Source organism: Gopherus flavomarginatus, chromosome 3, assembly GCF_025201925.1.
Source record: "Gopherus flavomarginatus isolate rGopFla2 chromosome 3, rGopFla2.mat.asm, whole genome shotgun sequence".
Classification (NCBI taxonomy): domain Eukaryota; kingdom Metazoa; phylum Chordata; order Testudines; family Testudinidae; genus Gopherus; species Gopherus flavomarginatus.
This window is the reverse complement of record NC_066619.1, coordinates 73060818-73087861: the sequence shown is the minus strand read 5'-3', so window position 1 is coordinate 73087861 and position 27044 is coordinate 73060818. Positions and strand designations below refer to the sequence as shown.

Here is a 27044-nt window from a genome sequence, read left to right as displayed (position 1 = left end):
ACATTAATTTAACTAATGTATTATGGGCCATTTGCACCATCTGCTGCCCAGGTGTCAGTCAAGAAAAGAAGGGTGGAGATGGGGCATAAGTCTCAAAATACCATTTGGAGGTAAAATTCTTGGTCCAGCGGCTAAAGCTCATGAAAACAAAGTCTAGTGGCCAAAAGGCTGAGCCTACTAGTGAGAGAATGAAACCAGGTACTGTCAATATTATTTCTGAATTCTGTGGATCATGGGAGATTTCTTTCCAATTGTTTCCTGTCTATAAATGTATGTGTACCTGTAAGTGCAAAAACACACACAGACGTGCAGTTGGGTGAACATAAGACTTTTTACTGGGTGAGTGACTACCCCAAAAGCAAACAGCTCACAATTAAATAATGGCCCTGAAAAGTCTGTACACAGCAAGTTATCCTTCTACAAAGGTTTGACATAAAAATGACCAAGGTGTTTCTAAATGTATTTTTGTAGGTAAATGTCTGGTCTAATTTTGACATTGCCTATAGGACTCTGAATGTAATGACTGATTCATTGTGCAGTTATAAGAAATGTCTGCTGCTGAGTAGTTAAAGGACATTTTATGTATGTCAAAAAGCCAGGGATAGACACTCATGATCAGCATGGCTCCAGCCCATGCCCAGGCCTGCCTTGCTCCTCCCTCTCTCAAAGTTGAAATATGCCCCTACAATCCCTTCCAGTAGATGACAAGTTTCTATTTCTGTTTTCTCTTTCTAGGTGGATGACTGAAGCAGCAGAGAACCTTGGTGTCTGAAGAATGGCTACAGTGTTGCTTTAGTAGAGGGAGAGCCTTGCGGGCAGAGAACCTTGGTGTCTGAAGAATGGCTACAGTGTTGCTTTAGTAGAGGGAGAGCCTTGTGGGTAAATCGTTTTTCAGCAACCTTGTCTTTAAAAAAAAAAGTTCATAGGTACAATTTAATTACATGATTGTGGCATAATGGGTGGGTAAAGGCAAAAAGAGTTCTCAAGCACCAGGGTCACAGAGAAGGATTTCAGCACCTCCACCTGGTCCATCAGTCCTTTATCCCTGCACCCATTGAGATGTTAATGCGAGATAGGGGTGCATAAATACTGAATGATGTTTGCTATTTGTGACAAAAAGTGCCTTTTACTGGGTTAAGCTATAAAGTTACTAGTGCAGGAAACTTATAAACAAAAGTTTGGACCAAGGAATGAATATATAACTTCCACAATAGGCTCATATGGTTGGAGTTCCACAGCAGAAAATTATGAGCGTGTACAAGGGAACCACAATGTCCAACAGCATTACACAGCAGAACATACCCATTTTCACAATTGGTTCTTCCAAGGATTTGCCAGTACCTTTCATGCTTTTTCATCCCACTTTAGAGTCGCAAGCTCAGTACTGTGTTTTAGAAATTCTCTGAACCTTTTACACCATTATTGGCTCCATCCTGGATGTGCAGAGTACTCTGCTTGGATCCAGCAAAGCACTTAATTAGCTTTTAAGCACTTTAGTACTGTTGAAAGCTAATTGTGTGCTTAAGTGCTTTGCTGGATTGAGGCCAGATTGCTCAGCACCATGCAGGATTGAGCCCTATTAGAGTAATAAAACAGCGCATTTCTTGGACACATTTGAGTTGATCAGGCATCTACTTGTAACTAACTAAATCTTCGCCAGGAGCATAGTGGGTTCTTTACAGGACATTATAATATGTATTGGAGCTAAGGCTAAGGCAGGATAGGTCCGTTTTCATATAATCATTTCATTTGTTATGCTAATAATTTTGCGTAAAGTGGCAGTGTCAGCTTTACAAGGATTTTTGTTTTCCCCAAAAGAACTTTACAAAGGTTGTAGTTATGGGTTGATCTCTCTTGCTTTTGATCCTGCTTTACCAGTTGGGATGAAAGGAATTTGTACTTCCAGGAAAGGAAAGCAAGAGCTAGCAATTTACAGATTGTACACTCAGAAATGGATCTTTTCCCATTTGCCACCCACCAACATCTGTGTGAAACTATCATTGTTTGCTCTCTCTTTGCATTGCCAAACATTTTTGCTCGGAGGTAGGTGGGAGGAGGAAGACAGAAAAACTAAACAAAAAAACCTCCAATAATAGCCTGCCTATTATTTGAAGGAAAAATAAACCTTATTTTTCCCCCCAGTGATCCACGTGACATCGCTCACTTGTATGTGTTCTCCATGTTATCCTATGGGAGATGAATCAGAAGCTGAAAACAATATTTTCTAAAGGTGAAAGTCACACCCCTGTAGAAAGCTCAAGTAAACAGGCTTTGTACAGTGAATTAAAATAGAAACTTGGCACAGAGGTAGACAATTCTGCTGCAGCCCATCTACTACAGTTGCCCCTAACCTGCAGCGTTTGTGTCTAGTGGATGTAATTCGTGGACCCACTGGCCACTGCTCCATCACTTCCTTGACCTGCACACGCGCACGCACACACACACGCACACACTCTCTCTTTCTCTCCTCTGTGCAATGCCAGTGCAGAGCTTGGCAGCACACAGGTAGATTCTACATCACTTTATGCAGTATTTACAGTGTATATCTCCCCTCTGTTAGTGGAACCATTGCAATCTGCTGCATTCTGGCCTTTCTGCAGTCACAGAAAGGCCAAAAGGATGTCATCCCCATAGAAAAGAAATTGCAGCAATGTATGAGTTCTATAGATCTGTGTCATAATAAAACCAAGGTTTTTCAATATTGTGAGCTCATTTGATATTCCAATGAAACAACAGGTATATTCTACAGTCACTTAACATTTCTGCGGGTCATGGTGCAGGGTAACATGAATATATACTGCAGCTAATGACATTCAGCTTTAAATCAAACAGTTCTAGCCCTGTTTCAGCAAAGCATGCTTAAAGCTAAGCATGTGTGTGAATGCTGACTGAATATATGCTTATTTTAGCTTGGGCTGCCATTAGTTTTATCAATTACTATTCAGTTTCCTGTTAAAGCAGTTCAACAGTACATGTGTTCCTTCATGCAGCCACACCTAGCGATGATTTACAAATGCTCCAAACACTTCAATGACCCCACTGATAGGGCATAAGTCAGGGTAGGCAACCTATGGCACATGTGCCGAAGGCAGCACACATGCTGATTTTCAGTGGCTCTCACACTGCCCCGGTCCTGGCCACTGGTCTGGGGGGCTCTGCATTTTAATTTAATTTTAAATTAAGTTTCTTAAACATTTTAAAAACCTTATTTACTTTACATACAACAATAGTTTAGTTATATGTTATAGACTTATAGAAAGAGACCACCTAAAAACGTTAAAATGTATTACTGGAATGCGAAACCTTAAATCAGAGTGAATAAATGAAGACTCGGCACACCACTTCTGAAAGGTTGCCGACCCCTGGCATAAGTCATTGCAGAAAAGGTCAGCATTCATCATCCAGTTTCTGTCACTCAGCATTCACACTCCATTTCTTTGCTCTCACTGCACTGGGAAAGCTGAGCAGTACTACCTGAATCTCTCTTCCTACATTAAAAAAATGCTTGTTATATTTGTATCTCCAGAGGGAAATGGGTTTGTATCAAAGTAATTCCCTAACTACAGAACTTTCCGAAAAATGAGAAGCATAGATATCTTACCAACTCAAAGCACCCAGAATAATTACAAAGGCAAAATGGATAAAGTTTAAGAGCTTAGAGATTAATTCTTAATTACTGTGAATAATAAGGCCATTTATTTATTAAGGATTATAGTTTTATTAACATTGTATTATTCATCTGAAGGTCAGAAAAATCTGCTTTTCATATCACTTTGGGACTATAAGCACTGCAAAAAAAGTTGCCTTGTTTAGTCTCAAAACTAATATCAGCATTAAAACAACATTAATTCATGACATTTTATAGGTCCATTCAGACATCAGGCCTTAGTTTTTTCATACACAGCTGCGATCTTGAAAGGTAACAGGGTGTGTGGGGGGGGTAATATTTTCTTTGCTTTATACTGCAATAAAATTTAACCCCTTGCAATCCTCTGGTTCTTCCAGTTGAGAAACACTGTCTTAGATGCTTGGTTAAGGGGATCGCTTGAATTTTTTGTGTCTAAGTCATTTGTTCGAATCCAGCCCAGGACTATAGTGATAGAAAGTTGTTAGTTACTGACATTTACTTGCAGTATCTGAAGTGAGTTGGTGGTCTGTGTCCAGTTTGCTAGTGGACAGGTGTCCACCCCACATACTGGTTGTAGTTAAAATATTTTATTAATTTATCTCTTGTGGGGTGAGGAGTTGATACTCCTTTTAGTATGAGAGTTTTAGTCCAAATTTGGTGGGTCTGGAAGAGGGTGCTTTGACAGAGGGACTTTTTTAGGCCAGACACATAAAAACATATGGCCCAACTCAGTTAAGTGTTCAAATATTAAAATACTTTCCTGGTTAGTATTGTCTTTATGAGCAAATAGAACAATACAAGGTAAGATTTCTCTGGCATCTGAAATACATGTACAAAGCTACCTTCCCCCACTCACTCACCTTTTCCAGAGCACAGAGGCTCAAGCTCTAAACTTCTCCCTTACCCCATCAGCCAACCTGTCTAGTAGGTTTATGTGAGGACACTCTTATTCCCATTATCTCAAAAATGAAGTGTTAACAGCAACAGCTGTCTTTAAAAGCTCTCCTGTATCATTGGGTGGACTGATATCCTGCCTCTTTATGGGAATTGAAGCAGAGAGCTCCTCAACACTTAGCACCTCACAAGGAACAGTGGAGCAATTAATTGTTTCCTGGGAGGTTTTACAGGGTATCCAGCTTAATCCTCCATTCTCATTACCAAGGGCTAGCTACACCACTTCTCCCTTCCCCTCTTTTCATTGTTCCTTCTTTTTTTTGCTATCCTCTTATTTAATCTTCAGGTACCCACCTAACATGCCTACCCTAGCTCCAGATTCCAGAAAGAAAATGGATAGAGTCAGTAAGAGTAGTTCTCAACTGTTTGCTGTGAGATTGGGAGGGCATATCTAGTGGGGTCCTGCAGGGGTTAGTCCTGTGTCCAGTACTAGTCAATATTTTCATTAATGACTTGGATAATGGAGTGGAAAGTATGCTCCTAAAATTTGTGGAGGAGGGGTTCAAGCAGTTTGGAGGACTGGATTAGAATTCAAAATAACCTTGATAAATTAGAGATTTAGTTTGAAACCAACAAGATGAAATTCAGTGAAGACAAGTGCAAAGTACTGCACCTAGAAAGGAAAAATAGAAAGCTCAACTACAAAATGGCGAATAACAGGGTAGGTGGTAGTACTGCTGAAGAGGATCTGGAGGTTATATTCGATCACAAATTGAATGAGAGTCCACAATGGGATGCAGGTGCAAAAAAGGCTAATATAATTCTGAGGTGTATTAACAGGAATGTTGCATGTAACAGGAGGTAATTGTTCCACTCGACATGGTTCTGGTGAGGCCTTGGCTGAAGTTCTGTGTACCACACTTAAGGATAGATATGGATAAATTGCTGAGGGTATGGAGGAGAGGAGCAACAAACAACAAGAACAAGAACAAGAAAACCTGACCTATGAGGATAGGTTAAAAAAAAATTGGGCATATGCAGTCTTGAGAAAAGATGGCTGAAGTCTTCAAATATCCTAGGCTGTTATAGAGAGGATGGTGATCAATTGTTCTCCATATCTACTGAAGGTAGGACAAGAAGTAATAAACTTAATCTGTAGCAAGGGAGATTTAGATTAAATATTAGGAAAAGCTTTGTAACTATAAGGTTAGTTAAATTCTAGAATAAACTTCAAAGGGTGGCTATGGAATTCCCCAGGTTTTTAACAACAAGCAGACAACCTGTCAGGGATAATCTGTCTGGTATAGTCTGAGTAGACTTAGGCCACGTCCAGACTAGGAATTAAAATCGATTTTAGATACGCAACTTCAGCTACGTGAATAACGTAGCTGAAGTCGAATTTCTAAAATCGAGGTACTCACCAGTCTGGACGGCGCGGCATCGATGTCCGCGGCTCTCCGCGTCGATTCCGGAACTCCGTTCGGATTGATGGAGTTCCGGAATCGATGTAAGCGCGCTCGGGGATCGATACACCGCGTCCAGACTAGACGCGATATATCGATCCCCGAGCAATCGATTTTAACCCGCCGATGCCGCGGGTTAGTCTGGACGAGGGCTTAGACTGTCAGGTATAGTTTAAGTTTACTTGGTTCTGACTCAGTGCAGGGGGCTGGACTTTATGACCTCTTGAAATCTCTTCCAGCCCTACATTTCTCTGATTCTAGCTATAATGATCAAAATTCTCCCATTAGCATGAAGCAAGTGATGTCCATTATGTCTTCTAGTACAGTCTCAAAGCAAACCACTGCCCTTACTTACATGAGCTACAAAAATGGGGGCAAGCAAGTGAAGGCTGGTGACTTAATGAAGAATCAAGTAGCCTGCAAGTGCAGAGCAGCCTAGGAGAATACTCTCTGGCATGCATCATGCTGCTGCTCAGAAAGGGAACAATGTGCACCCCCCTTCTAGTAAGTGTAGCTACCATACATGTAGGTAGACCAAAGGTGTAACCTTACACCCATGGAGTGAAGCCATGGAGTATCAATGAGTATCCACTTCTCCTGCCTGTAAGCAGGTGAAGTCATCAAAAGTCATATCAAAGACACTTTCAAATTTTATATTTGCAATCTGTTTCCTTTTTTGTTTTATTAGCATTTTCTCTGCTACATATTAATTATTGCAGACCTCTGCCAACATGTGTGGTTAATATCCAGCTGCAGTCTGTTTCAAAAGGAAATGTCAAAGATTAAATTCAAATGAAGGATGACATTTCAGAGTCTGCATATTCCATGAATAATTGCTCTTCTCTACTTTCTGGAAACTTTAATGATAAAAAATACTATATTAAAAGAAAAATCGCAAAGGTAGATTTATAACGTTTTGATATAAGATATCTAGACCCCTGAATCTTCTTTTCAGAGGCAAAACACTCTTGGAAACAAATTCAACTCTTTCAAAGATCTACAAGCTTCACTCGCAAAATACTGACAGGTGACTACAGTTGATCAGAAAAAACAAACACAACCACCACCATCCCCCCCCCCCCCCCGCCCACAGGCTTTATACCGTATTTTGCCCTCTGTTTTTTCTGTCTGTAGTTGTGTAGGCAGGATGCAGATAAGCACTTCTGCTTTTTGCAGGCCCTATTCAGCAATATGTCTAAGCTTGTATAAGAAAGTCTAGAGGAAATCATAGTGTACTGTACTCTTTCTTCCAGTCCCCTCAGTAAGCAAGTTATGCCAACTTAGGTTCCCTCCACATTCCCTCTAAATCACAGGATAAAATTCAAAGATGGTGGATAATTTTGATCTACAATAGCTTAGACCCTCTCCTCCCATTTAACTCTTGGAGCTTCTTACAATTACTTTTAATTGCAGTAGCATCTATCGGCCCCATTGTACTAGGCACTGAACAAATATGTAGCAAAAAGACTTGCTGCCCCAGAGAGTTAACATGTCGGGTTTATGAAAAGACGCGCAGTGGGTGCAGAACAGACTAACAGGGTTGGCTGGGGAGGAGAAGCTAACAGTAAAACAAACACACTTTTTCTTTCAGTGTCCTCGGGAGTGTGAGTTGGTGCAACATATACTTCAGTGCACTAGAAGAAGTTAGCTTTGTCTTCACAGGGAAATTGACCACAGTAGCTATAGTGGAATAATTATGGTTATTACTGTTTCACATGTTGATAAGCCCTAAGAGAGTTTGAGCATAAGTTATACTTCACCTCTGAATTTGACTTTAAGACATGGACAGTATTTTTGGTCAAAAATATTGTAAACCATAATATGAATCCCTAGTTTAGTGTTTATAGCCAACATCTGTGAAGTTGGTTAGACAACTTACAAAGTGGCTTTATTAGTAGAGGTGTTGAGAATCCATAGTTCTCACTGGTAGTTGTGGGTGCTCAGTACCACAGAAAAGTGAAGCCACTTATTGCCTATGATGGATTTAGGAACCTAAGTTTAAGACGCCCAAGTTTTGGCCTGCTGTGTGTCCACCGTGTGCCTCATTTTGGTTGTTGAAACTAAAACAGGTGTCCTATTTAGTGGTCTAGTACCCTTATGGAGAACTCCTATAGAATCTAATAGTTTAATATTTTTTTCAAGTGCTACAGAATTCAATAGAGAATCATAGCAATTCTGTAAGATTATTCAGAAAGCCTCTAATATTTTTATTGTACTTATCCTAATAAAGAGCATTCAAATATTTCATAGGTGCTACCTAAGATCCTAAGGTTTATGTGAAATGGCCTCATTCATGTCCAAATATAATTTTGCTAAAGCGACTTGCCTGGAACACTTCAAGAACTTTGGTAATGAGAAACAGGCCTCATTTCACCATCCAAGTTTTGTTGTGAGGCTTTCGTTCCCCACTTTAGATTTAAATGAAATCAATTTGAAATAATAATATTTCATGTCTTTTTATTTATTTTCTATTCTCTGTGTTACCTTTCCCTGTTTGGATCATTTTAATAGCTTCTGCTTTTAATTAAGTGATTGAACTTTCTCAGACTACCTATTTTTAGAAGCAATAAAAGAACTCCAATAGAGCAGAACTTGGTTAAATCACAATAAATCACTCAGCACCTTTAAAAGATGTGTCCCAAGGACTTGAATAAAGGCTATTACATTTTGGTATTTTATCAAAGGATGCATTAGACTGTACAGTCTACTGTACATATCCATCCATCACCTGGCATGTTCAAGTCCCCAGCCTTGCAAACATCTTAAGCACATGTGTAACTTTATTCATATGGACAGTTCTATTATGTGACATTTCATATTAATGGCACTACTCACAAAAGGTACAAACATCCATGTATGTTTGGAGGATTGGGCCCTAAAGGTCCAGTCCTGAAGCAAGATGCCCAATGAAGTCAATGGGACTTTTGCCTGAGTAAGGAATCTAAGCTAGATTGTGCCTTCACCTTATGTGCCAAGTGGGTGAGTAGAACAGGGCTTAAGCCTCCACTCAGCACCTCCACATGTGGCCAGCATAGACCTGTCCATATCATAGCTCCTGGCTGAGTAGGGAAGAGAAGAACTCCCTTCCCTCCTACAGCTCCTATCACCAGTGAGTGGGCAGGAGGGGAGTGGATCACTGGCTCCTACACACTCGGTCAGTGGAGCTAGTTGGATGCTGTATCCTGTTAAAGGGCTGTGTTGGGTTATTTCTACCCCAAACACAAGAGGGTGAGGAATTGCACCTCAGTGGGGTGTCTCAGGGTTGTGTTTAAAAGGCACAATCTAGCCCTTAGTAAAGTATTCAAGTTTGGGCCCTAAAACAGAGGTGTCATTCTTCATACTTATATATATTTTTATTCATTATTAATTTTTATTCTACTATTTCATACCATATTATTGCTCAAACATAGGAATGTAGACACTGTATCTGACCCCAACAAGGAAATGTTGTGTTTTAACCTATAGTTTCACATTGGCTGATATCCAGTTCCCACTTCTCTCCCCTTCGTTCTCCTCCTCTTTCCCTAATGCTAAGCGATACAGCTCCAGCTCATAACTCTTCCTAGAAGAATTTTGCAGATACAGCATATCTGTTTTCTGATAGAGTTACTATAATATATATATATATATATAATATATATATATATATATAATGTCTATTATAACAAAGGAAGAACTAAGAGCCAAATCAGATCACAAAAGTAAGTGCAGTTTTCCATTTCTGCTTCACCAGCAAGCCAGCTACGTGGCTCACTCTCCAAAAATGTATTCAAATTAATTGGAGAAATACAAAACAGAAAAAAATAGGGATGTACTGACCTTTTCATAATAAAAATAAAAACAGAAAACTGCAGCATGTCATTCTGTGCACATTCTTCAGAGTCAAGCATTTGTACTACTGGTACTTCTCTAACCACTGGAATAAATGCACATCTAGCATATAATATAAAAAAATGGGCCAAATCTTAACATCAGTGGGATTTTGCCTGAGTAAGGGCAGAGTGAAAACCAAATCAGGACCTCAGGATTTGTCCCATGCTGTTTAAATGTCAGATATAATGTATTCAATGGATAGCAAAGAATTATAATCAGAAAACCCTGATTTATAATTAGGAGACATCAAACAATTCTTTAAAAGGGGCTGTTTGTACTTTCTGCTTTCATTTGTCTTGTCTCAAATCTACAAAAACACACTCTCTCTCTTCTCTTAGCACATGTAGAGCCTTTGAATTCTGACCTGCATAAAAGAAAACAGCAAAGACTGTAGACGTTGCATATCAGATGGTACGTTAATTTGCTGTGTCACTTCCAAACCTTTTGCTCCCAGCTTTGTTTAGTTTCCCTCTGGAACCTGGCAAGTTGCAGGTTAGTTATCAAGTTACATTTTCATAACAAAATGTTCTTCTATTTAAATTTTTAGTCCTTATCACCCTTAAGGATCCAAAAGAAATTTGCAAATTACATATACATAGAATCATACTACTGAAATACAACTCCATCTAGGTTGGAACACCTCTGCATTGGAACACGTTAGTCATTCTGTAACAGCAGCATATTTAGAAAAATTAGGGAAGAATACGTATTACAACTTCTAAGGAATTATGCATGAAAATATAGCATACATTATGCATACTTGTACATGGATCTTTGGCTACCTGAGGGGGAGGGGCTCCCTGGACACCCCTCCCCCAGACCCCCTTGTCCATTGCTTACCTTCTCTTCTCCCCCAGTTGGCAGCCCTTCAGGAAGCTCTCTGAGGGCAACCACTCATGGGCAGAGGGTTGGCTACTCCACTTCCCTTCCCCTTGCAAGAGAGGAGGATCTATCTGGAAAGAGGACCAGTTTCTCATGCATCCCCTGGATGTTCAGTTCAAAAGGCACAGTGTCCTATAGTCTTTTGTCCCATTGCAGAGTTTACCACATACCCCTCTTCCTGGGGCACATTGCTATCAGCCAAGGCAGCTTCAGGAGCAGTGTCTCCTCCTCCGAGAGATGTTGCAGGTGTCTCCTCCTCAGCTGATCTACCTCTGTTATCAGAAGCATCTGCTGGGGCAGGCTTTTTCCTGTTCACCACCCCGTTCCTGTGATAAATTTTGCGCTTTTAAGTTCCTCCTCCTCCAAGGCAAACAAGCCTTGCAGGTGCATGTCATTAGTGAGGAACAGGACCAGAAGAGCTCATTAATCTCCACCATACCCAAGTGAGGGTGTGTCTCTTCACAGTCCCTTTAAAAAAAAATTGGGCCTTTTACACTGAATTGAGTGACTCCACCGAAACATTTTAAAAGGACAGATCTCATCTTGTTGTAAAATTAATTAATAAACCATTCAAATGCAGTATTAGATCCTAAATAGATTAGGTGAAGTAGATGGGGTGAGATGGAGGATACTGGGAGGATATGGTCATGCTGTCTGGAGTGGCTCATGACTATGAGTGCCAGCCTCAGAGCTGATTGTCAAAAAGCAGGGCAGACACCCCAAACCGGTTGTAGGTTCTATAATTAGATTTCACCAATCCAGTAACAAGTGTGAATTCCTGAAGCACTATAACAGTCTTACCATGGAGTCACAGACAGTTCCCTTGGGCTCCCAGTCTGTCTTGCCACCTAGGCAAGCTGGACTTAGTGATAAATGGTCACTTACACCAAAGATCACAAAATGTTCAGGTTGCTCCCAGTCCCAAAGGACCAGTCACTTACCCCAGCTCAATTTGTCTTGCAGATCTCACACCAAAGACCACACTTGTAGCCAACCCTATAGTAAACTAATTAAGGATTATTAACTAGGCAAAAGAAATGAGAGGGAGTTATTTACAGATTAAAGGAGGCAACATATGTGTACAAATGAGTTAGTCTGTGGTTCCAAAAGGTGACAGAGATGTAGTAATCTGTCTACTGAATGTCTTTCAGGGCTAACCCACGTTGACCCTGGGGATCTCTACTTTTATCTCCTAGCTGCAGCCCCATGAGAGTTCAAACAGCAAAGAAATGAAAAAAGCTTAATGTCAGCTATCTTTATTTCCCTCTTCCAGAATTCAAACCAAGGGGGATGTGCCCTTCTGCATGTAGCCTGTGTAGGGGCAGTTAGTAAAGTCTGTGTATTGTGATGCTTCACAATGGCCCACTTAGTCTTGATAATCCTCCTTGATGGGCCGGGGGAACCTCTCCTCCTGTCTGAGTTCAAAGCAAGCACTTTCACAATTATAAAGCAAAACTTTCATATTACCTTATAGCAGGGGTTCCCAAACTTGGTTCATGGCTTGTTCAGGTTAAGCCGCTGGCAGGCCGCGATATGCTTTATTTACCTGAGTGTCCACAGGTACAACCACTCACAGCTTCCAGTGGCCACGGTTCGCCATTCTCGGCCAATAGGACCTGCGGGAAGATGCATAGAACATTTCTTGGGGTCATGTTCCTTGGCTTCATATTGAAAACTGGAGAAAAAAATACTCCCCAGACACAAATGAATGATTTTAAAAGGGCTAGGACTTTTTTTCTTTTTTTTTTTTTTAAGAAAAGCTTGCAGACAGTACAAAGAAACAAAAAAACAAACAACCACAAGTGCTAGGACCTGGTCCAGCAAAGTAACATGAAGCATGTATAACATTAAACATATAAGTTGGCCCATTGACTTCAGTGAAATTAATCACATGCTTAAAGTTACAAACATGTTTAAATTCTTTGCTAGTTTGAGGCCCTTTGGCCAGATTTTCAAAGGTATTTAGAAGCCTAAATGATACATACAGGTGCTTTTGAGAAATCCCAAATAGAATTAGAACAAAATAATGCTTCCAAGACCAGTAAGGGAGACTAGATACAGTAACTTTAACTGTTTGTCTTTACATGCGTATAGACCTCTCCACTGTCTTATATGTCGCTCCTCTCCTGTCCTCCATACACATGTATGCATTTGCAGTATTAGGATTGTACAATGTCTCTCTTACATCTTCTCTGCTTTGTTGCTTATTTAATAAAATCCAAACACATTAATAAGAAGTATAGGAATACGCAGAAATGAAGTTCACAATTTCTGAAAAGATTTACAATGTCTAATGAGTAACAAGATAACATAGTAAGGGTTGATATGTCATTCATTATGATTGTTTCCATCTCTTTCACACTAGTACTATATGTGATTGGAAGCATTATGACTAAACTGGTGCAAAATTTTAAGGTTTCAGTCCCCAGTTACTTGCACATATTTGCTCCCTGGATTTTACTTTGAGTTTCAGGTTTGAAAGAACTCAAGAAGTCAAAGTTAAACTCACACAAACCACACAAAACTATGAACCACACAAAACTATGAATTTTACCAAACATTAGCCAAGGATAGTTCAGACTAGACAGAGGCTCACTCTTAAAGTTTGTAAACTCTAGCTAACCTGGCCTCTGCTTTGAATTTGTAATGGAGCCCAAAAATCAGGTGAGTCTCGTGAGTTAAGTTTAGATTTTGAACAGGTTTACATGTGACCCGGTGTGAAGCAGATTTGTAGAGGGATCTCAGCCCAAATTCTAGCTGTGCATATGGCCGTCCTTAGCCATAGGCAGAATAGGCAGCCGCCTAGGGCACCACTAGGTCTGGGGGCACTGCTCTGCTGGGAGCCTGGACAGACGGGAAGCAGTGGAGCATGTAACAGCAGGGCTGCTGGGTCCTAGAGAGAGATGAATGCAGCACAATCTGAGGAGGGGATTGGCTGCTGGGGTCTCTGGGAGGGATGGGGGAAGGAACTCACCTGTAGGGTGACCAGATGTCCCGATTTTATAGAGACAGTCCTGATTTTTGGGTCTTTTTCTTATATAGGCTCCTATTCCCCCCCACCCCATCCCAATTTTTCACACTTGCTGTCTGGTCACCCTAGGTGGGGATAATTGGTACCTATATAAGGCAAAGCCCCAAATATCGGGACTGGCCCTATAAAATCAGGACATCTGGATCTGGTCACCCTAGCTGGGGAGCGCGTCTCTCCCCTGGGCTGGCAGTGATCCATCTCATCCGGGGGGGAGCTGCACAGGGCACGATGAGCTGCTGTGGCTCCATGGGTGCCCTGTCCCTGAGATCAGATGCTGTGCTAACTTCACCATGGTCTGTTGGGCTGGCGGTGGTGCCCATTGGTATGTGATCGGAGCTGAGGGTTTGCTGCTGCTGTTGCCACTCTGCACCCCAAGAGGTGGATTTTGGGGTCCTGCAGTTTTCCACCTATCTCCTCTACTGCAGCTGTTGGACCAGCAGGCTGGGGGGTGAGCCAAGCATGGAAGCAGTACTGCGTTGCCATTTAGATTGTCATTTAACAAATTTGTTTGCCAAAAATGCTTGCTAACAATCCTGAATTCAATTTCAATATTCAAAAAAAAAAAACCCAGAAAAAACAGAAAATTAAGTTGTTGACAATTATTTGTGACAAGTTTGTTATGGGGAAGTGGGTGGGCCAGTTTTCATCAGAGAAACAAAAATGTTGACTGACTTCCCTATAGCCCTGTTACTGCTAAATGGAGCCCTCCAACAACTGTAATATGCTCATCTCCTTACTAGTGTATAGAGCAGGGGTTGGCAACCTACAGTACACGTGCCAAAGGTGGCATGCGAGCTGATTTTTGATGGCATGCGGCGGTGGGCTGAGTGGCTCAGCCTGCGCTGCTCTGGGGTTCCGGCTGCTGCCCCATTGCCATGTGGGGTCCCTGCCGCCAGCCCCCCTCATCACCCGCTGCTGGCCTGGGGACCCCCAATGAACCCCAGGCTGGCAGCGGGCTGAGCAAGCTGGCAGCTGAGACCCCGGCTGAGCCACTCAACCCTCTGTCGGCCTGGGGTTCCATTCACTCAGCTGGTAGCAGGCTGAGCAGGAATAAATTCAACTAAATAGGAAAACAAGAGCAACTAATGACAAAGTGCAAGAACCTAGAGCAGTGGTCCCCAACCTTTTTCGTCTGGCAGGCGCCAGATGAAGGACCGTGGCAGTAGACGAGCATCTGCCGAAATGCCGCCAAAATTCAGTGGCATTTCAGCAGCGATGCCTCTGGATGATGCTGCTTATTGGTGGCAAGCAGGGTCATCCAGAGGCTTAGCCGCCGAAATGCCACTGAATTTTGGCGGCATTTAGGTGGATGCTCATCCGCCAGCCAGTATGCAGGTGCACTGAGAGGCCCCTGCGGGCGCCATGGCACCTGCGGGCACCGTGTTGGGGATCCCTGACCTAGAGAGCCTCCTGAAGCACGACGATCGTTTTGATTTAAATGGACTTGAACTGTATGAACAATTGAGTACACTGTTATCAATGTTGCCACATGCAAAATCGATGGACATTGTACAGTTTACTCATATCAGCAAACTTGTTGACATATATCCTAATGTGTACATTGCCACTCGTATTCTCCTGACAATTCCTGTAGCAGTAGCATCAGAAGAACGGAGTTTCCCAAAACTAAAGCTTATTAAAAATTATCTCCGCTCTGTAAGGAGTCAGGAACACTTGAGTGGTCTTGCTGTTCTTGCAATCAAGCAAGGCATCACTTTGTCTTTGTCATACGATGACATTATGACTGTTTTTTGCAGCCAAAAAAGCCAGAATATTGCTTTTAATTAAAAACAAATCCTTGTTTCAATACCTTTTCATAGAAATTTCCAATAAAATGTTGACAAATTTAAAAAATTATATTATTTGCATCATTCTGTCATTGTCTACTTCTTTAGCGCTAGTCCATCAGCATTACAGTGTGCTTCATTAAGTTAAACTGGTTTTAATAACATGCATGTGGCAAGTTTTCCAATAGTGTAAGCTTATGTTTGTGTTGCTAAGAGCAAGACAGGCACAGGGGCACCAGTTTAATAATCCCGCCTAGGGCAACATAAATCCTAAGGACGGCCCTGGCTGTGCATGTTGTTATTTGCACATGTAATTTTCAGCTATATCTCTGACATATGCAAATAGCCTTCACAAAATCCATTTGAACTGGATTGGTGCACACAATGGATTTTTCACATGGAAATTTGCATATGCATGTGATAATTTAAAAAAAAAATGTGCCAGCAAATAAATCAAATTTTGAAGATTTGATCCATCTGCTTGAAAGCTGCAATGACAATATATGTCTGAAAATTTGAAAGCTTCCCATTCTTCCCCCATTTCCCAACCAAACAACAATTTTTAAACAGAACATCAGACAATCTTGGGAGAAAATAACCCAAGTTGCATGTACTATAGTTTGTCACTGCAGACAAGCCTTTTGCTTTAAATATGTTTCTCTACATTTGTAAGACATTTGTAGTATATTTATCTTTACAGTAATTACAGTATCTCTCCTGATTCAGCCTAGTGTTACAGAGGTAATTAATTTGTTTTTCCATTTTCATTCTTGTAATTTGCTGCCTCTAAAACATTTTTTAGGAGTAGAGAAATTGTTAAGTGTTGAAACTTAATAAAGCGTATATTTTCTTGTACTAAAATGTTTTATGGAAATATAAGAATAAAAAAAGATTTGTTGTTTATAAAGAACAGTGTATTTGCACAATTTGTATACAAATATGTAAGAAGAAAATAATTGTGTTGTTTTAATTCATTGATGTTCTACTAAGGTTGGTTGTTTCATTGTTTTCCCTCAACCTACTAGCGTTGCATCAAATGAATAGTTGATTACAGATTGTCAACTCTGGCTCTTGCTGACACCACTTTACACTAGGCCCATGGAAGTTTGATAGCTGTCCTTTCACCTTTGGTACTGATCTAGCTGAACTTTGTGTTTGCCACCACAGCGGTACCTCCATGATGTTGTTCCTGCTGGTGCTGCATTGCTCCAATTTCCTTTCTCAGTTCTCCTTACTGAAGCAAAATGAGATGACTTAGGTGATGTCTACACTACAGACCTTACAGCGGCACAGCAGCAATGGTGTAAGGTCTCCTGTGCAGCCACTCTTTGCCAACAGAAGAGAGCTCTCCTGCTGGCATAATTAAACCACCCCCAACAAGCAGCAGTAGCTATGTCAGCGAGAGACTTTCTCCCGCCAACACAATGCTGTCCACACTGGTGCTTTTGTTGGTGAAACTTATGTTGGTCAAAACGTGCTTTAAATTATGGCTGAGGAGAGAGAGAGGAAGTTAGATTTAATCAGAGTAATGAAACCAGTCTGCTCAAGCAAACAATCAGCAGCGTGTCACTAGTCCTTTTAAGAGGCAGAAGGATCTGAATTGTTTTATAATTACTTCACAGCAGTAATAGCTTTACATCATAAGTAGTCCAAGTGATTTCAGTGAGACTAATAATAGTAGGACAAACTATTAAATACACACAAGGGCTTATCTTTGTGTCCTTTTTAATATACGCCTCCCTCTCCCCCCCCCCGACACAAAATCACCACATGCATTTGTCAATGCCCTAAAAGTAATTACCATTCTGATTCTTAGGCTTGATTCTGATATCACTTACAGTAGTATAATTCTACAGACGTCAGTGGACTTACTCCTGAGTTACACCAACAGGTGGAAGATCAAAATCAGACCACAAATTTGCTGAAACTCCTATATTTGTAAAAGCTTGGGTTATGCAGTAATTTTAACTAAGTCAAGTTTCTGAACTCTATGTAGTCTGAAATGAATGACAAAGAGACCATAATTTGAAGCAAAATAAGCAAACACAGTGATTATAGGCTTCTATAATGGGAAACTAGAAAGCTTCATTTGGCCATCACAAACTGAGCATCAGAAGGAACGTTACTTCAATTTCTAATTCAGTCATCATACTGCTGTTTGTTCAGTGTCCTTATCAAATTTGGGGCATTACAAATACAGAGATAGTTAGTGCATTTTGCCCAGGAGTGGGGAAAAAAGGGAGAACGAGTGTAACATTACAATTTAATCTTAGAGTGATTCACATGGTCAAAAGCTGTACATTTAAAAATTACTTCTTTTTGGACTTGCTGTGGAAGGACCTTTTTATACTTTCAGAAAACAGTTGCCATTTTCAAGGGTAGGATATGCTTTTCAGTTACTCAGTAATCTTTGTTCTGTACATTTTCCTTTCTGCAAGCTAACAAACAGGCAAGTACATTGTGAAGTACATTACACTATTTGTTTTTCTGCTTGCTTGCATAGATGTAAGTTAATTCATATCCTTCCTTCTCCTCTTCTAAAGAAATGTCGAAGGACCTTCCCAGCCACTTGGGGCTGTTGCTACCTCCTTCCCAATCACAGAGTATCGCATACATACTACTGACTGATTGCAGTATACAAAGAGTTATCTGATCACACAATATTAGTTTCAATCACCATTCTTTTCATCATTACAGCAGAGTGATACTTTTGTAACCATGTACAAAAATATTGAGTGACTCTACAAACAACTCCCATGTGCAAATACTCTGAATTTCAGCTTTTCTTGATGTGACTTTCCATACAGTACAGACTTGGTCAATTGTTGCCTATATTTATCCATCTTAATCTCTTTTTATGTTCAATTTTATTATAAAAACTACCTGCTACAGCTACGACACAGTGTTATTTCCCAGCAAACCCACACATAGATATTTGCAACTATTCCTTTGAGAATCTCTTCCATCCAAACAACTCGAATCTTTTCCCCTTCCTCCTAGCATTTTGCTACGCCATTTCTCCTTGTGATGTTGCACTCCATATGATTTTATGAAAATATGCTAATGAGTGTGAATATAATGTAACTGCAATATGCTTCATGGAAATGGTCTCTTGTAAGATATCATTACAAAGCTTATAATCTGCTGAGTGTGGTCATCCTATTTGTATAAATGTATCATTCTTGTATCTGAAACTAGAAATATGAAATATAACTCTGAGATCCTATTGTAATTATGCAAAGTGTGGGCCATTAATGGTGGTTTGGAATCTTGATGGCTCCCATCAACTAGGACAATTGCTTGTAAATGGCTCTGTTTACTTGCAAGCCTTTCTGTGAGTCAGACCAGGAAGAATGAAAGCTTGGGGTCTCAGGACATGTGACCATGTCATCTGGTACTGGAATCCATCTTAAACCTGGTTCTTTTTCATTTAGAACAGGAGTCTCAAACACGTGGCCAGCAGGGCTATTTCCTGCTGCCCGCCAAGCAGCCTGCGCCCACCCCCACAGCCTACCTCCAGGCCAGGGGTGGGCAAAGTACAGCCACAGGATTTCCCCCCTTGAGCCCCACGCCACTCCCTGAAGCGGCTGGCATCATATCCCTGCTGCCGGGGGGGGGGAGGGAGGGTGGAGAAGCAGAGGGCTCCATCCGTGTGTTGCCCTGGCTTCCAGACACTGCACCCCCTTGCCCCCCACAGCTCCCATTGGCCGGGAACGGGGAACGGCGGCCAATGGGAGCTTTGGGGGAGGTACCTGGAGGTGTGACAAGCAGCACATGGAGCCCTGCATCTCCCTCCCCCAGGGGCCGCAGGGACATGGTTCCAGCGATTTCCCAGAGCAGACCGGAGTCAGAGCCGGGGCCAGGGCCGGCAGCCTGCCCGGCCCCGGTGTGCACTGCTGCCACCCCAGAGCCCGAAGCCCTCCTGCCCCTCGCCTCTCAGCTCCCTGCCCTAAGCCCGCTGCCTGCACCTCAACCCCCAGTCCTGAGCCCCCTGCTGCACCCCACACCCCAACCCCATGCACTGAGCCCCCTGCTGCATCCCCCACCCCTTCTGCACCCCAATCCCCTGCCCTGAGCCTCCTGCCTACACCCCAACCCCCTGCTGCACCCCAACTCCCTGCCCTGAGCCCCCTACCTGAACTTCAACCCCCTGCTACACCCCAACTCCCTGCCCTGAGGTCCCTGCTGCATCCCACACCCCTCCTGCACCCCAGCTCCCTGCCCTGAGCTCCCTGCTGCATCCCACACCCCTTCTGCACCCTGAGCCCCCTGCCTGCACCCAACTACACCTCAACTCCCTGCCCTGAGACCCCACCACACCCTTCATGCACCCTCTGGGGGCAGGGAGGGGGCAGAGTTGGGGTGGAGACTTTAGAGAAGGAGTTAGAATGGGGGCAGGGAAGGGGTGGGAAGAGGCAGGGTCTCATGGAAGGGATGGAGTTGGTGCATGGCTGGGGGCAGCGAGGGGGTGTCAGTGATGCAGCCCTCGGGCCAATGAACTAGCCCTCATGTGGCCTTTGTGGTCATTTGAGTTTGAGACCCCTGATTTAGAAGGAATGGGGACCCAGAGAGATAAAAGATTCCTGCCTTGTGCCAAAGCTATATAAGGAGGGTTGTGGGTGGAACAGAACAAGGAGGTTCCAGACATGAGAAATCCCCGAGTTACCACCTGAGCTGGAGCTCACAAGAACGGTACTGGGGAAAGGATTGGGCTAGGAAGGAGTCCAGTCTTTGAAAGAAGCTTATTGGAGCATCTCTGAGGGTGAGATGTTATCTGTAATCAGTTTGTTAATGTATTAGGTGTGTTTTGTTTTATTTTGCTTGGTAACTTACTTTGTTCTGTCTGTTATTACTTGGAACCACTTAAATCCTACTTTTTATATTTATTAAATCACTTTTGCTTATTAATTAACCAGAGTAAGTAATTAATACCTGGAGGAGCAAACAGCTGTGCATCTCTCTCTATTAGTGTCATAGAGAGTGGACAATTTATGAGTTTACCCTGTATAAGCTTTATACAGAGTAAAACAGATTTATTTGGGGTTTGGATCCCTTTGGGAGCTGGGTGTCTGGGTGCTGGAGACAGGAGCACTTCTTAAGCTGTTTTCAGTTAAGTCTGCAGCTTTGGGGCACGTGGTTCAGATCCTGAGTCTGTGTTGGAGCAGACTGACATGTCTGGCTCAACACGACAGAGTTCTTGAGGCCCAAACTGGCAGAAAAAATGGGCTTAGAGGTAGTCTCAGCACATCAGATGACAGGCGCAAGCAGTTTCTGTGATTGAACCCATTACACTCCTCTCTAGTGCTAAGCTAAGGGCTTTCAGCCATGCTCTGCAGAAAGATCTTCTATAAACCAGACATTATTTGTTCACAAGAACTCCAGTGCATTTATGATTAATGATTGGAGAAGCCCAAGAGGTTCAGAAGTTCTGTTCACATAATCATCTGTACTTTTTAATGCTTATCTTCAGCTTAACCAAGTCCCTCTGGTTAAGAGATCAAATTGGCAACCTTACAAAAACAAGCTCTCTGCTGAGACTTTTACTACAGCCTTAGTTTAGTCAGGTTGTTATTGTACTCTCCACACAAGTCTGCCATTCTCCAATTATCAAGGGGTAAAGTTCAGCAGAATGCAGAAGGCCCATTTGCTACAATACGCTCCATAGATCTAATTCATGGAAGTATTTTATGATTTTCTTAAGTCCATGCCTATTCAACACAGCATTTAACTTTTAGCATGTGTTTAAGTTCTATAGCTTTCAATGGGACTTAAGCCCATGCAGAATCATAGAATCATAGAACTGGAAGGGACCTCGAGAGGTCATCTAGTCCACTCCCCTGCACTCAAGGCAGGACTCAGTATCATCTAGACCATCCCTGACAGGTGTTTGTCCAACCTGCTCTTTAAAATCTCCAATGATGAGGATTCCACATCCTCCCTAGGCAATTTATTCCAGTGCTTAACTACCCTGACAGCTAGGAAGTTTCTTCTAATGTTCAACCTAAGCCACCCTTGCTGCAATTTAAGCCCATTGTTTCTTGTCCTATCCTCAGAGCTTAAGAAGAACAATTTTTCTCCCTCCTCCTTGTAACAGCCTTTTATGTACTTGAAACCTGTTATCATGTCCCCTCTTAGTCTTCTCTTCTCCAGACTAAACAAACCCAATTTTTTCAATCTTCCCTCATAGGTCATGTTTTCTAGAGCTTCAATCATTTTTGTTGCTCTTCTCTGGACTTTCTCCAATTTGTCCACATCTTTCCTGAAATGTGGCACCCAGAACTGGACACATTACTCCAGTTGAGGCCTAATGAGTACAGAGTGGAGCAGAAGAATTACTTCTCGTGTTTTGCTTCCAATACTCCTGCTAATACATCCCAGAATGCTGTTTGCTTTTTTTGCAACAGTGTTACACTGTTCCTTCCTAAGTGGAGTACTTTGCATTTGTTCTTATTGACAAATTTACTTCAGACTATTTTGCCAGTTTTTCCAGATCATTTTTAATTTTAATCCTATTCTCCAAAGAACTTGCAACCCCTCCCAACTTGGTATCATCTGCAAACTTTATAAGTATACTCTCTCTGTCATTATCTAAATCACGATGAAGATATTGAACAGAACTGGACCCAGAACTGACCCCTGTGGGACCCCACTTGTTATGCCCTTCCAGCATGACTGTGAACCACTGATAACTACTGTCTGGGAACGATTTTCCAACCAGTTATATATCCACTTTATAGTAGTCCATCTAGGTTGTATTTCCCTAGTTTGTTTATGAGAACATCGTGCGAGACAGTATCAAAAGCATTACTAAAGTCAAGAAGTTCTGTCCTGAACAGAGATGCTGTTTTTTCCAGTGAATTTTTTTCTGTCAAGATTGTGGTAACTAGTAGATTCTAAAGCAAAGAAAAATCTGGATAATATTCAGCTAAAGAAAACATGACTAAGTGCAATGAATGTGTTGTGAAAGCATAAAAGTGACTTGATCAAAACTGTTGTAGAAACCAAAATGAAAGGGCTTCCTACCCCTACATACGACGAAGGCAGTTTTCTAGGACAAATTAGGTGTATTTCTTTTAGAATGGCTCTTGCCCTGCCATGTGGCTTTATGATGGTCATAAACAGGAACCAAATCACCTTAGGAATTAGCTTTGACTCAGCATTCACTACCCAACAGGCAGTTAAAAGCCCAATTATGGCTGTCTCTGTGTGGCTATCAGGATTACCCCTTTCACACACTACTTCCAATCAGGAGGCAGCAATAATTCAGCTACCTGAAAGCAATAGTGCAAGGAGGATTTGAAAGTGCTGCCTCGGACTGCTCAAATTCCCAGTGAGGCACATCTGGGTGGAGTGCCCCTCCCCATGTATTGGCATGTAGCTAGGGGGCTACATATGTTACTAGATGTGTAGTAAGGGCAACTGTTCGGGTGCTCCCATCTCCCTAGCATTATAGAAGTATTATTATGTTCATGGCTTACATATGCAGACTTCCACCCTCCGCCCCAAATTTAAAGCCATCAGTCATGCTAATTGAACCCACAATAAGGTAATATGGCTGGTGGCATGAATTCAACCTGATTTTATTTACTGTGTGTCACAAGCTAAGGTGGTGTTTGATTTTTCTCTTCAGTACCGACTCATAGAATGCAGTCAAGTCTCCTAATTTATGCCTGTTGCTCTAAGTCAGTCCTGGAAAGACCAGGACTTCATTTACAGGAAAATGCATTGAATGAAGTAATAGACTGATTGAATCCTAGATGTTTAGAGACGGAAAAATCAGTGATCAAGACATGCTGGTAACTGATGACTTTAAAGGGATTATAAACCAGAAATTTATAATATGAGAAAACAAAATGTCTCATTCAGACTTTGCTTTGTTTCAAAATGCTCTATGAAACCAGCATGCATTATACTGATAAAAAAACAGAAAGAGAGGTGGTTTATTTTCCTTAGGGAAGATTCCTTTCAAACTGCCTGTTGCAGCTATTCAGATTAATCAATAACACTTCTCTCATTCAGTGTGGTGTTGCAACTTCAGACACATTCTTTATAAAAAATATAAGAAACCTTGAAAAGCAGTTTTACTGGTAAGTATCCATTTACGTGTATACAACTGTGTAAGCCTACACAAGACCATTTAGTAATCTCAGTAGTGAGGGCATTCATTACTAAATGTATGTTTTGTAACAAGCATCACTGAAGCAAAATGCTATATTTTTGCATACCGGGGAGTCACTACAAGGCATAGGGAAATCCAGATGTATGATCCCATTGGATAAAATAAAAATCAATTTTGCTGAAAACTACGACTGCAAAGCCCTGTCCCGCAGCCCTTTTCAATATTTTCAAAATGAGTTTCAGATAGAGCTGGCCAAAAAACAAGAATCCTGCTTCACACAAAAAAATGGAGGCTTTGAAATTTAACTGCACTCTGCATTCAAACAAAGCTGAGACCTTTCTAATTGTTATGTGAAAAAATCAAGAGAGAAGCATCTCCCAGAATACCCAAGAGACCAGTGGTTAGGACACTCACCCTGCATCTCCCAGGTATCAGGCAGGGCAGGGTTTTAAGTCTGGATCTCCCAATTCAAGGTGAGTGGCCCTGACTACTATTCTGGGGTGGGCGGATGTTTGCCTCATTGACCAGAAATTCTATCCTGGACCTGAGAAACCTTCCCAGTGAAAATTTAGTGAAAATTGATACATTTCCACAAAATCAGCCTTTTCTGACAAAAGCATTTAGCCTACGCATGAAACCAGGTGTTGCCCTGCCTATGTCACCTGTCGGGCCCGATCTGTTAGGCATGCTCTGGGTATGCCTAACTCCATACAAAACAACCAGGAAGTCAGGGGGAGAAGAGGCTTTCCTCATAAACATTAACCCAGTGGTTAGGAAACTTACCTGGGTGGTGGGACATCTTGGTTCAATTCCTTCCTCTGCCTGTTGAAAAGGGATTTAAACAGGGGTCTCCCACCACTCTGGTGAGTGCCCTAGCCACTGAGCTTTGGCAGCCTTCACTTAGGTGTCTAAAAAGCTCCATGAGAGGCAGGGCTTAGGACACACACCCATCATCAACATCTATCACAGGGATTGGCAACTTTTCAGAAGTGGTGTGCTGAGTCTTCATTTATTCACTCTAATTTAAGGTTTCGCGTGCCGGTAAGACATTTTAACGTTTTTAGAAGGTCTCTTTCTATAAGTCTATAATATATAACTAAACTATTGTATGTAAAGTAAATAAGATTTTAAAATGTTTAAGAAGCTTCATTTAAAGTTAAATTAAAATGCAGAGTCCCCCAAACCGGTGGGCAGGACCCAGGCAGTGTGAGAACCACTGAAAATCAGCTAGAAGACGGCATGCGTGCCATAGGTTGCCTACCCGATCTATTGGATAGTTTAGGCAGCTTCCAGACTAGGGTGCTGGCTTTTGTGCAGCCCTTTCTCTGGTGCCTCTCTGTCCTATCCACTCATTGTATAGGAGCCTACATGCCTAGCCCAGGGTCTGTGATTTCCAGAGATTTTCCAAGCATCTACAAAGTAGGTGTTGCAACACTGAGGTCCCTTTGTGGATCTGGGCCTTAATAGCTGCAACAAAAATATTGTCTATGAAGCTTGTTGTGCTTGTTGTGTGGGATTGTGATTAGCTGACTTATGTACAGGTATATCCATGTTCTCTACTACTACTTACTAGTTGAGTTAGGTAAGATCCTCCTGTAGCTCTGTGATAGATACCAGTACTTTGGGAGCTGAAGGTTTCACGTTTTTAATCTTGTGGTTGTTCTAACTACAGCTGCCGCACAGCACTGTAATCCTACAACACAGTCATACAACAGAGTATCATACAAACGGTGGCTTAAAACAAATATCCAATAGCAAGTACAATTGTAAACTAAACCCATAATAAACCTCTTCAGCCTGAACCCATTCCCTGCCTAAAAAACAGAGGCGGGGAGGGGGAAAGAGAGCATTTGTACCCTGCTTGGAAGGTAATGTACAGCAGTGGTTTTCAACCTTTTTTCATTTGCAGAACCCTAAAAAATTTCAAATGGAGATGCAGACCCCTTTGGAAATTCAACCTGTGGTCCACAGACCCCTATCACAGAAGTCTCAGACTGAAAACTGACTGAACAAAATTCAACTATAAATGTTGCCCATGCTCAGCATGGCATTTGATGCAGCATGAGAAGGTCGCTAAACTATGGGCTTCTATGCTAATGACAACACTTCTGAGTTTTGACCTATAGGCGGGGGTATTCACATACTTTTGATTGATCAGAAAAAACAGCATGCCTATTCTGGGATCTGAAACTTTATTTTCATAGTCACCTTTTGCAGAAACCTTAGACATAGTCTACGGACCCCCAGAAGTCCATGGACCACAGATTGTAAGCCACTGATGTACAGTATCTGGTAAACAGACACTTATTTGTATCAGACCACGAGAAGTTCTAACAAAGAACAATTTTATTGCTATAATGAGCTTGTCGGAAAAGTTTAATTTAAAAATATAACAAAATATAATCCTACCTTTTAATTAGTGATATTTAGAGGTGACAGCCGTGTTAGCAAAAATGTAAATCTAAATAAAGCGACACCAGCTGCATCAGGGTCAGCATTACCATATGGGATCCAGCAGGTTCTGCTGCTTTTACCTCAGTTAACTCCTGATATTTAAAGGAGAAGAATTACCAGTTGAGGATAATTAATCATGGGAAAAGTTTACCAAGAATTGTGGTGGATCCTCCATCACTGGAAGATTTTAAATCTAGATTGGATATCACATTGGTAGATGTGCAGGTGAACAAGCCCCTGCTAGTGTGGCTGATGTGTTTAGGTCCTATGATGGTGTCCCTTGAATAGATATGTGGACAGAGTTGGCAATGGGGTTCATTGCAGGGATTGGTTCCTGGGTTAGAGTTTCTGTTGTATGGTGTGTGATTGCTGGTGAGTATTTGCGTCAGGTTGGGGGGCTGTCTAGCTGTAAGTGAGGACTGGCCTGTCTCCCAAGGTCTGTGAGAGCGAGGGATCATCCTTCAGGACAGGTTGTAGATCTTTGATGTGCTGGAGAGGTTTTAGTTGGGGGCTGTAGGTGATGGCTAGTGGCATTCTGTTACTTTCTTTGTTGGGACTGTCCTGGAGTAGGTGACTTCTGAGTACCTTTCTGTCTCTGTCAATTTGTTTCTTCACTTCCCCAGGTAGGTACTGTAGTTTTAAGAACGCTTGATAGAGATCCTGTAGGTGTTTGTCTCTGTCTAAGGGATTGGAGCAAATGTGGTTGTATCTTAGGGCTTGGGTGTAGCCAATTGGCCTTGTTAGCACTGACCTCCTACTTGGTAAGGCAACTCCCATCTTTTCATGTGCTGTATATTTATACCTGCCTACTGAATTTTTCACTCCATGCATCTGATGAAGTGGGTTATAGCCTACGAAAGCTTATGCCCAAATAAATTTGTTAGTCTCTAAGGTGCCACAAGGACTAACTTTT

The 27044-nt window shown here is 41.9% G+C and overlaps 1 long non-coding RNA gene across 2 annotated transcripts in view; it reads left to right on the top strand.

The window, feature by feature from the left end:
- The first annotated feature begins 815 nt into the window (after positions 1-815).
- LOC127047615 (uncharacterized) overlaps positions 816-27044 on the top strand; it is a 37304-nt gene continuing 11075 nt past the window's right edge. The window contains exon 1 of one of the 2 annotated variants that reach the window (XR_007773409.1): positions 816-879. This is a non-coding gene — a long non-coding RNA (uncharacterized LOC127047615). Of the gene's footprint in view, positions 880-10277; positions 10351-27044 lie in introns of those variants that run through there. The other variant, XR_007773410.1, reaches the window with a different exon arrangement.